Source organism: Pinus tabuliformis, chromosome 1_1, assembly GCF_031772625.1.
Source record: "Pinus tabuliformis cultivar Carrire ecotype Pingquan chromosome 1_1, CPIR1, whole genome shotgun sequence".
Classification (NCBI taxonomy): domain Eukaryota; kingdom Viridiplantae; phylum Streptophyta; class Pinopsida; order Pinales; family Pinaceae; genus Pinus; species Pinus tabuliformis.
The window spans coordinates 743,427,563-743,440,021 of record NC_142297.1 but is presented as its reverse complement, the minus strand read 5'-3'; the positions used below and the strand labels follow the sequence as shown (position 1 = coordinate 743,440,021).

The 12,459-nt window shown below is 38.8% G+C and overlaps 1 pseudogene; it reads left to right on the top strand.

The window, feature by feature from the left end:
* The first annotated feature begins 9,891 nt into the window (after positions 1-9,891).
* On the top strand, positions 9,892-11,331 carry LOC149216127 (protein STABILIZED1 pseudogene; annotated as a pseudogene).
* Positions 11,332-12,459: the final 1,128 nt, after the last annotated feature.

Here is a 12,459-nt window from a genome sequence, read left to right as displayed (position 1 = left end):
TCAAGTGCACAATTCACAACAGGCCAGGAAATAATGGAATTACAAGCAAATGTGATCTTGAAGAGGCAAAGATCATCATCAGAGAATGCAGGGTTAGACTTCGGGGATTCACATGCCTTCAGTAGGTGGATATTTAGTACTACCCACTTTCTATATTATAACTGCATGATGGTCTTCTGTTGCTTGCTCTACCAAACGAATGTGAATAAATACTTCCTTCATATCAAATTCAGCTTGAGCATAGCTACTACATCCAAATCCAGAAATACAAAACAATAGTAAGGAAAACACAATTCACATTTTGAGATAAAAGTAGAAAGCAAACACAGATGTTAAAAAAAAGTGCAAGACCTCTACCAAAAGTTAAAACAATTATAAAAATTGCTGATTTGCCTAAAATCGATACCAAAGTGGGAATTTGAAATTTTAAGAGAGAAGGACCAAACAGAGAATATACAAAAAAAATTGAAGAGTCGAATATTAACCTTAAAATTATAAAACAAGGTACTTTAGAGGTCAAAGCACCAGCAATAATTGCAGATTTATGTAGATACGAACACCAATTGAAAATCTAGCAAACCTTAATCCATATGCTTGTCCAACATTTTTTTTTAAATGATTTAAGGAACACACCCCAAGGGGATGAACCACATAGAGTGTATTTCCTTTGGCTTAGGTATTGGGTCTGAGGGGAAACTGTAGGTTTTAACCCTGTACAGAAATTACCTGCATACAAATTCTTAAACAAAGAAAATAAAAAATGCGAGAGCATAACACAAATAACACATATGCACAGATATTTCCCCTGGATCCCAAAACCGGGACTACCAGCTTGATTTTTCATTATATTCCTTTCAATGTTACAATACATATTTATACATGCCGAAGCATCCAATACCATGGACCGAAAAACCATAGGTAGGTTCGCCCAACCTAATATAGGGTCCAAAAAAAAATTTCCCGGGGCGCTGCCCCGAACCCCGTAGAGGGGGGCTACCCGCGCCCCTCAAACCCCCCGGTTCACTACATAGGTTAGTCGTGGAAAGAATATAACACAACCCAACAATCTCCCACTTGTTGTTTTCTTTCCACAGGGGGCCACAGGAGAGCTTAGTCATTTTTCCAGCCCTGAGATGCCCATTGCTTCTCTACACCAAGAGAACTTCTCAGAGCTCACAGATTTTGTCAATGCATCTGCAGTATTCTTCAAAGTGTCCACCTTTACCAGCAACACCTTTTTTTCTTCTATCATATCCCTCACAAAGTGATACTGAACATCAATGTGCTTTGTCTTTGAATGATACGCAGGGTTATTTGCCAAGAAAATTGCACTTTGGCTGTCACAGTCTATTCTTATAGCTCCTTGTACTAACCCCATACTTGAACACAATCTCTGCAACCAAACTGCTTCCTTGCTTGCATGAGTGGCTGCCATGTATTCTGCCTCTGTAGTTGATAGTGCCACTACAGATTGTTTCTTACTCATCCAACTGACTGCACCTCCAAATAGGTTAAACACATACCCACTTGTAGATCTTCTCTGATCCAGATCTCCAGCCTAGTCTGCATCAACAAAGCCATGAATATCCAACACTCTGTCCAATCCTGGTCTTCCTTGGTAGCACAAACCATAATCACTAGTGCCACGCAAATACCTAAAAACCCGCTTCACTGTTGTCCAGTGCTCCTTCCCAGGTTTTGACATAAACCTGCTCAATACTCCCACTGCATGTGCAATGTCTGGTCTAGTACAGACCATTGCATACATCAGGCTACCGACTGCACTTGCATATGGAACACGGGACATGTCCTCTTCCTCTTCTTGTGTCTTGGGACATTGTTCAACAGATAACCTCACACCTACAGGGATAGGAACCTTCACCGATTTACTATCCTGCATATTAAACCTCTGCAGTATTGTCTCGACATACTTCCTCTGGTTTAACCAGAGCTTCCTCTTTGCCCAATCTCTTTTAATTTCCATGCCCAAAATATAGTTTGCAGCACCAAGATCTTTCATGTCGAATTTGGAGGACAATTGGGTCTTCAAATCCTGGATAATTTCTTTGTCATTTCCAACCAGCAACATATCATCCACATACAAGACCAGATAAATAACATGGTCACCAATTAATTTAAAATACACACAATGATCTGCTTTGCTTCTAGTGAAGCCAAGTCCCCGTATAAATATATCAAAGTTTTGATACCACATCCTTGGTGACTGTCTTAACCCATACAGAGACTTCTTTAACTTGCATACCAGTTCTTTCTTACCCTTCACCATAAAGCCTTCAGGTTGCTTCATGTAGATTTCCTCTTCCAAATCCCTGTGAAGAAATGTTGTCTTCACATCCATTTGTTCTACCTCAAAATCAAAAGCAACAGCAACAGATAAAAGTAATCTAATAGAAGTTACCTTGGCAACAGGAGAAAAAATATCACCAAAATCAATTCCCGGCACCTGGGAATAACCTTTTGCTACCAACCGAGCTTTGTATTTCTCCACCTTTCCTTATGCATTTGTCTTCTTCTTGAACACCCATGTGCTGCCAATGGGTTTCCTTCCAGCCGGCAACTCCACCAGATCCCAAGCCTCATTTTTGTGCAAAGATGCCATTTCATCAACCATGGCCTCTTTCCAGAGTTTTCCATCCTCTGAATCCACTGCTTCCTTCACAGTTCTGGGATCATCATCAGTAACAGACAAAGAAAAATTTGAACAGAAATCAGATGGACTATACCTTTCTGGCTGTCTTCTCACAGCCGGACTTTGTGGCTCTTCATCTTCTGATTCCTCCTCTGCTACAAAGTCTGATTCTTCCTCCTTTAGTTCAAACTCTATCTTCACAAGTTCCTTTGGTTGGACTTCATGTTTAATAACATCTTTAACCTCTCTGAACACCACATCCCAACTGTACACAACTTTCCGTGTGACTGGGTTCCAAAGCTTATAACCCTTTAAACCATCTTTATACCTAATAAAGATGCACTTTTCAGATTTACTATCCAACTTGGTTCGTTTCTCCTTTGGAACATGTACATATGCAACACATCCAAATACCCCAGATGTGAAAGAGAGGGTTTCTTACCAGTCCATACTTCTTGTGGAGTCTTATCCTCCAACACTGATGAAGGTGACCTGTTGACCAGGTAACATGCAGTATCCACCACTTCTCCCCAGAATTCCTATCCTAACCCGGCACCACTGAGCATGCTTCTTGCCCTTTCCATCAATGTCTTGTTCATTCTTTATGTGACTCCATTTTGCTGAGGTGTATATGGAGTAGTCTTCTGTCGTGCTATACCACACTTCTTACAGAATTCTTCAAATTCCTTGCTACAAAACTCTCCACCATTGTCTGTCCTCAGCACCTTTATCTTCTTCTCTGTCTGATTTTCCACCAAAGCCTTAAATTCTTTAAACCTGTCAAAGACTTCAGATTTCTTCTTAAGGAAATATATCCATGTATTCCTTGAGAAGTCATCTATAAATGATACATAGTACACAGACTTACCCAGTGATGGAACCTTCACAGGTCCAAACACATCACTGTGCACAAGCTCTAATATCTGTTTCGTCCTCTTACCACCAGAGGGGAAACTCACCCGATTCTGCTTCCCATATACACAATTTTCACATAAATCAAAATCCAGAGAGCTATTATTCATACCTTCTACCATACCTTTACCATGAAGTATTCGAAGGCCCTTCTCTCCAATATGTCCAAGCCTTTGATGCCACAACATGGTCTTCTCTCCAGAGACCACTAGATTTTCTACTCCATTTTCAGGAACCATAGAACTATTGCACCCATCAACAATAGTGCTACCTTGCAGCTTGTACAGAGTTCCAACCCAAACTCCCCGCATCAATATCAGTGCTCCTCGAACCATCTTGCAGGTATCTTTCTCGAACACTGTCTTTACACCTGCATCATCCAACTTGCTTACAAAAATCAGATTTCTGGCCAATGCAGGAATATGTAGAACACCCGGAAGTGTTCTAACCCTTCCACCTTGCAACTTCAACTTTACTTTTCCGTGACCAATGATTCTAGCCTTCCTATCATCTCCTAAGAAGACATCACCACCATCGTATTTCTCATACTCGCAGAACCACTCTCTATGGGGAGTGAAGTGAAAGGATGCACCTAAGTCAATCAACCATGCCTCATGATCTACATGTGTACTTGAAGAAGCCAAGTACACATCCCCACCTTCATCTGAGGTGGTTTTCGCCTTTGCAGAAGGAGCATCATCAGATCCCTTTCCTTTATCAGGAGCTTTAGATTTACAGTCCCTCCTGAAGTGCCCTTCCTTTCCGCATTTCTAGCACACCACCTTTGTAGGTTTTCCTGGAGATTTAGATCTTCCTCTAGATTTAGATCTCCCACTCGATGACTTATTTTTGTTTCTGTTCAGGCACCGTCCTCCTACAGACAAGGCATCACCATTCTGGCTCTCCATATTTTTCCGTCTCATCTCCTCCGTCAGCAAGGTTGAGACTATTTCATCAAACTGCAAAGCAGTTGCATTGCTACCTATTGCAATAACCAGACTATCCCACGAATCTGGTAGAGAACACAACAAACTGATGCACTTATCTTCATCTGAAATTTTAATCTCAACAGATGATAACTGACTTACCACAGTATTAAACGCATTCAGATGCTCTGTCACCGAGTCTCCATCTTTCATCCTTAGGTTATACAGATTTTTTCGCAGGAACAGTTTATTCACCAGAGACTTAGATTGGTGCAAAGTCCCTAACTTGTCCCACAAAGTCTTCGCCGTAGCTTCCCTTGATACATTTAGCAATACTGAATCTGAGACACACAATCGTATTGTGCTCTTTGCCTTCCGATCCAACTTCTTCCATTCTTCATCGGTCACTCCCATTGGTTTAGTACCCAGATCTACCGCGATCCACTGATCTTTATCCACCAACAGATCCTCCATCTTGAGTTTCCACAACTCAAAACTCTGACCATTGAACTTCTCAATCTCTATCTTTCCACTGCTCGCCATCTTCTTTCACCACCAGAATCGATCTCGCAGATCTCCCATTGAACAGGGTCTACTAGAGGCCCGAGCAAAAAACCCCTCAGCAACAAAGGCGTCCCCTTGAAGCCAAAACAACTCTGATACCAAATGTAGGTTTTAACCCTGTACAGAAATTACCTGCATACGAATTCTTAAACAAAGAAAATAAACAATGCGAGAGCATAACACATAAAACACATATGCACAGAGATTTTCCCCTGGATCCCAAAACCGGGACTACCGGCTTGATTTTTCATTATATTCCTTTCAATGTTACAATACATATTTATACATGCCGAAGCATCCAATAGCATGGACCGAAAAACCATCGCATCCAAAACCATGGATCAAAAAACCATAGGTAGGTTCGCCCAACCTAATATAGGGTCCAAAAATTTTTTTCCCGAGGCGCTGCCCCGGACCCCGTAGAGGGGGGCTACTCGCCCCCCTCAAACCCCCCTGTGACCCACCCGCTGCGCAGTTAGCGCAACGAAGGGGGGGCTCCGCCCCCCCTCTAACCCCCCCAGTTCACTATGTAGGTTAGTCGTGGAAAGAATATAACACAACCCAACAGAAACTACTCTGCCAACATTGCAAGTGACATGCACTTGGTCTCAAACCTTTGAAAGCCATTCCATTTGGGTGAGGAAAAGCACAACAAGAATAAAACTCTCATGAATGGCTTAATACTTCGTCGACCTCGGCGGTAAGCCAAGGCCTCGTTGGTAATCCCAAAGAACATGAAGGGAAAAAAAATCTACATATTCATATTTTGAAACTGCGTCATATCATATCTTAATTTTTTGATGAATCTCATTGAGATATTCAATTTTCATGGTACATATCTCTAAGTAATTTTGTTTGCAATATGAATTTGTAATTTTCTTTAACGAGGGGTGCAACATTGCAGTATAAACAAATGCACTACAGGTGTTGCATTTGCAAAAAACTGGAGATTCAAATAGAGAACAAGAACACCAATTGAAAAAGATCCAGAAAAGATGACACAAAATATCAAACATTTTCAACTTTATAAATCGGAATTTGAAAAAACACTACATCTCTTCACATATGTCATTAGGATGCCTTTACAATTTATAGCTATAGAGGAGGAATGTGATTTATAGAGTGCCCCATCTCAGTCAGAACACTATAAGAGAAGTTGCAAGAAGGTGAACTGCAATTATTGAAATTTATAACTTCCAAATCCAAAGTCTTGCCAGCTCAAAATAAAAATTACAAAAATTCTGAGAAATCATAGAAGACCAGAGTACCCACCTGAGAGGCATTCAACCAAATGCTTTCTGACATTGCTGGTGAGCTTCTCTAGGAGCTGGCTCCCAGGGTACAATTGCGTCTTATGTTGCTTGCTCTATCAAATGAATGTGAAGAAATACTTCCTTCATATCAAATTCAGCTTGGGCATAGCTACCACATCCAAATCCAGAAATACAAAACAATAGTAAGGAAAACACAATTCGCATTTTGAGATAAAAGTAGAAAGCAAGCACAGATGTTAAAAAAAAAGTCCAAGACCTCTACCAATAGTTAAAACAATTATAAAAATTGCAGATTTGCCTAAAATCGATACCAAAGTGGGAATTTGAAATTTTAAGAGAGAAGGACCAAACATAGAATATACAAAAAAAATGGAAGAGTCAAATATTAACTTTAAAATCATAAAATAAGGTACTTTAGAGGTCAAAGCACCAACAATAATTGCAGATTTACATAGATACAAACACCAATTGAAAATCTACCAAACCCTAATCCATATGCTCATCCAACATTTTTTTTAAATGATTTGAGGAACACACCCCAAGGGGATGAACCACATAGAGTGGATTTCCTTTGGCTTAGGTATTGGGTATGAGGGTAAACTACTCTGCCAACATTGCAGGTGACATGCGCTCGATCTCAACCCTTTGAAATTCATTCCATTTGGGTGAGGAAGAGCACAACAAGAATAAAACTCTCATGAATGGCTTAATACTTTGTCGACCTCAGTGGTAAGCCAAGGACTCGTTGGTAATCCTAAAGAACATGAAGGGAAAAAGACTCTACATATTCATATTTTGAAACCATGTCATATCAGATCTTAATTTTTTGGTGAATCTCATTGAGATATTCAATTTTCATGTTACATATCTCTAAGTAATTTTGTTTGAAATATGAATTTGTAATTTTCTTTGACAAGGGGTGCAATATTATAGTATAAACAAATGCACTACATGTGTTTCAGTTGCAAAAAATTGGAGATTTAGACAGAGAACAAGAACACCAATTGAAAAATATCAGGAAAAGATGACACCAAATATCAAACATTTGCAACTTTATAAATCAGAATTTGAAAAAACACTACATCCCTTCACATATGTCATTAGGATGCCTTTACAATTTATGCCTATAGGGGAGGAAGGTGATTTATAGAGTGCCCCATCTCAGTCGGAACACTATAAGCGAAGTTGCAAGAAGGTGAAATGAAATTATTGAAATTTATAACTTCCCAATCCAAAGTCTTGCCAACTCAAAATAAAAATTACAAAAATTATGAGAAATCATAGAAGACCAGAGTACCCACTTGAGAGGCATTGAATCAAAATGCTTTCTAACATTGCTAGTGAGCTTCTCTGGGAGATAGCTCCCTGGGTACAGCTGCATCAAATTCTTGAGCATACTTCCGCAAACCACCTTCTTGCATTCGTTTTTGGATCCATCTCTGGATATGGTTTTAACATTCAAAATATTTTTTGGTGTGTTAATAGCCCCTACTACGTTTTTCCCTAGTCTCTGCCATTTCACCTGCACAACATTAAAAATAATTGAATTGAAATACCATAGTAGCAGGTAAAACTATCAAATTGGAAGGCATTTGTGAGCTAGACATTGGAAGGACAACTTGTTAGGTGAGCTAGTGGGTGTAGGGGGTGATGGTTCCCATACCACAACATGGTTCTTTCCACTACTTTTCCATTATTGTGAAATGGCCAACACAAGGTACATAATATTATAATGATATAGTAAGTTGTCCCAAAACAAAAAAAAAAAGTCGACCTGTAGATTTTACAGGCATTGCAGTAACCAACACAATAATAATAACAGTAGAATGTGCACAAAAGGAATAAAAGTTTTAATAACCTAAAATATCGTGAGATAAAGTGAGATAAGCTGAGCTTCAACATTTGCGCTACTTGTAGAGATGAAAATAAATAGAAGTGAGATATGCGGATTGATGCAAGACTGGAATTGAATGGTATGAATCAAATTGCAGTAGCCAAAGAAACACTAAATATACCAAAAATAGGTGGGGACCATGACTCCAAAATACCATAATGATGACGAGTTGCATAGAAATCCCAAAGAACTAGTTATTACTAACATAGCCACAAATTGAAACCATGAACAATGAAAGAAGAAAAAAGGAACATAACACTCCACTTATATTACCTACCAACCATTCTGAAGTGGCCGATGCAAGATATATACCATTATAATGATAGAGTAATGTTTAAAGCCTCCCCAAAAGGTTCAAACTGTAGTTTTTGTAGGTATTGCAGAAGCCAACACAACAATAATAACAGAAAAATAGACAATGAACACACAGTTGAATATCCGAAATTACAGTGTTATGAAGTTGAGATTCAATGTTTAATCCACTGGCAGAAATGAAGAGTAAAAGAAGTGAAATATGTGGATTGGTACAAGATATGAGTTGAATGATATAAACTAGATTACCAGAAAAATACAAAGTAACAATATATCCAAATATGAACTTTTTATACAACTTCAGATCATAAGGATGATGACTTTGATTTGCACAACTAATATGCACATTTGATACCCTTTCCAAAGCTATGATGTTGGCAGGATTTACATGCTTTAGGAAGAGAGTATTTTGTAGGTGATTTGAAAGTACAACTTCCAATTTTCAGCAATGAAACAAAGAAGTTCCACATATAAATTTTCCGACAGACCATTCACCCAATCAAATGAATTAATGCAACCAACATACCAATGATATGAAACATTTTCCACATTCAAGAACTTCAAGATATTAGAAAACTCAGGCTTATCAATGCAGGGATAGACTATTTTGTTTTCTCCAACCAAGAAAGCATTCGTTTGAATCTCCAAAATTGGTAGGGAATTTAATTCAACAGAGCAAAAAAAATGTTTAACATATTTAATTGACCAGACATTTTAAAAAATGTTAAGCTATGTTATTTCTAAATTTAAGAAATTTAAAAACCGAACCATAAATGTCTATATTGTTATACAAATATGTTTTTGAGTAGCTAGTTGGCTTATAGACTCCCAATTAAGTTGATTGATTCTCAAATATGGGTAGAGAATTTAGTTGCCCCACATTTTATTAAAAAAAATGTTAAAATTATTAATTTGTGTTTATATATATATTCTACGTTTAAGGAGATGTACATTTGTAGTGAGATTGTAGGATTTGAGTTGATGCCCAAGCCTCCTCCAACATATTACAAGAATCTTAGAAGTAGAGTTGCAGATGTGTTAACCAAAAAACACATAGAGAAATGTGAGGAGTTTGGCAGGGTGATCAGTACTGCTCTTGCATATTTTAATTATTTATGTTTAATCAAACAATGTCTGCCCAACCCAACGCCACCATGTTCTTTTAATTATTTATTTTTACTTAAAAATACATTTTTTTAGAATGCTTTTCAATTGGGGCTTAGGGTGAGAAAACATTGTTCACCCTAGCCAATCCCCTTGCTTCATTTTCGTCGTCCTCTGGCCAATTAAAATCCTACACATGGAAAATTCATGAGTGAGGCAATAAACTTCGGTTCAATCCACTACAAGGATTGACGTATGTACAAGTTGAATCGTCAGTCGAAGAAGGTGTTGACGCTGCTGATAGGGTCTGCAACTTGACATAGTTCAGTGTAATTGCTTGTAACTACTGCCATTGCTACTCCTTGTTACAAGAAGGATGTAGGTGTCGATTGTTCACCAGCCCCTGTTGGAGTTTCTCAACACAAAACCCCCATTGAACTATATGGTGTGGCTAGGCCGAGGGGCCATGATTCTCACCACACGGTCTGATGACGGGCCTGTGAGGCCTGCCCTAGACCGATCTGCCACCACCATAGGCGGTGCAACAGTAGGTAAATGGTGGGGGAAGGATGGTGCCAGTGCCATGGGTTCCGAAGAGGAGGAAGAAGTAGACAACGAGAATGGATATGATGAGAACCAGAAGTTCGATGAATTTGAGGGCAACGATGTGGATTTGTTTTCCTTTGCCGAATACGATGAGGATGACAAGGAAGTTGATGTTGTCTGGGAGATAATTTATTAAGAATGGACTCTCGTGGTAAGGATTGGCGAGAGGAAAGGCTGAAACATAGGAGATTGAGAAGTATAAAGCCTCAAACCTGAAAATTACAAAGCAGTTTGCAGATCTTAAGAGGAAATTGTATACGCTCTCCACCGAGGAGTGGGACATCATACCAAATATTGGGAATTATTCGCTTCGATAAACAAAAAAGAGGTTTGAGAGTTTGTTCCCAATCCGGATACATTGTTGGAGAATTCCAGGCAAGAGAAGGAGCATGTCACTACATTGTATCCCAAAAACAAGGTTGCAGGTGGCACAGAGACACCATGGGCACAAACGTTGGTGACTCATCTCACAATTGTTGGAGAGGGGAGATATACTGTGTTGTCTTTGAAGCTCGATAAGCTCTCTAATTTAGTTTCAGGATTTACCATCGTAGATCTTAATGGGTATCTGATTGATATCAAGAGTATGAAGATTACCAGCGATGCAGATATTTTGGAAGTTAAAAAGGCCAGATTGTTGCTCAAGTCGGTTACTCATACGAACCCGAAGCATCCTCTTGCTTGTATTTTGGCAGCGAGGATAGAGGAGGTTGTAGGGAAGATACAAGATGCACTACATTTGATTAAAAAGGTTGTGAAGAATGCCCAAAGAATGAAGATGTATGGTTGGAGGATTGCAAATTGGCGAGTCCAGATGAAGCCAAAGTTGTCATTGCGCATGGTGTCAAGGTGATCCCCAATTTGGTGAAGTTGTGGATGTAAACTTCAAAGATCGAACAAGATGGTGTGAACAAGAGTCGAGTGCTAAGGAAGGGGTTAGATCATATTCTTGACTCTGTGAGGCTTTGGAAGGCTATGGTGGAGTTGGAAAATAAGGAGGATGCTCATATTTTGCTTCACAAGGTAGTGAAGTGTTGTCCACTACATGTTTCCTATGAACTTGTCAGAGTGCATAGAGATGACTTGTAAACTACGAAAACAAACAAGAACGGGAAGAATAGAACTTTGGAGTTGATTCATATACAATTAAAGCATCTCTAAGGAAAACAAATTTCTGAATTGAGAGGGAATGTGACCATGAAAATTGTTATTGGCATGGTCAACCATTCTATGAAATGAGAGATTGTTGAGAAGAGGAGAGACTCTACCTTGCAATTCCTTGGATGAAACATTGAGTGAAACCACTCTTTGTCTGCACTGACTACATATGACACCTCTCAACTTGTAGAATGAAACGTTGGTTTTCCATGAAGTAGTTAACGGTTGAGATGAATAATAGGTGATTGCAGACAAAATTCCAAGGAGAGTCTCTTGATCAGAAGCATTTCCGAGATGAGAATGTTGGCGGTGATAATTAAAGGTCAGAAGAAAATGGGGAGGGATGGAGACAGAGAATGGAAAAAGAAACGAGTAAAAGTAATGTCCATAAAAGTGATGGAATGTTACAGATCTCCATCTTCTACTGCTCTCAACAGAATGCAAATGGTTTGGGGTTCTTCGTTTATTTATAGAAATTCACCTTCGAAATTTGACTTTATTACGCGTTGATATTATATAGATTTAGCGTTGAATCCATAATTCATTACCCACTGATAAACAATAGAAATTCAAACCTACTAGGAAGAAGAAATATTGTAAAATATTAACACATGCTCTTTCCAAAAGAAAACACCATAACACACATAATTTTTTTTTATAGAATCCTAAAGTCCCTCCAAATTTGAAAAGAAAACATCGCAACAATACACCACACTTTGTTCAAAATAACTAAAAAGCAATGTTTCACCTGTCATGGGACCACTTTGCATTGTTCCACTAGCAAGCACGTGACACACATTGAACTTACAGGATAAGCAATTTATTAGAGAACACATACATATCTCAATACTCTCCCAACTGTGGTAACGTGTTACTTGTGTCGCTTCTCGTGTCTCCAAGGAAAATATAATATTAGTAAAGCCATACATAAAAATTAGCATTGATTAATTAGCAAAGCAATACATAAAATATTAGGGGCAATTAACTAGCATAGTCAATACAAGTGAGGCATGGGAATTGCATTTCATTTTACTATTACCATTGCCCCATCAGCACGAC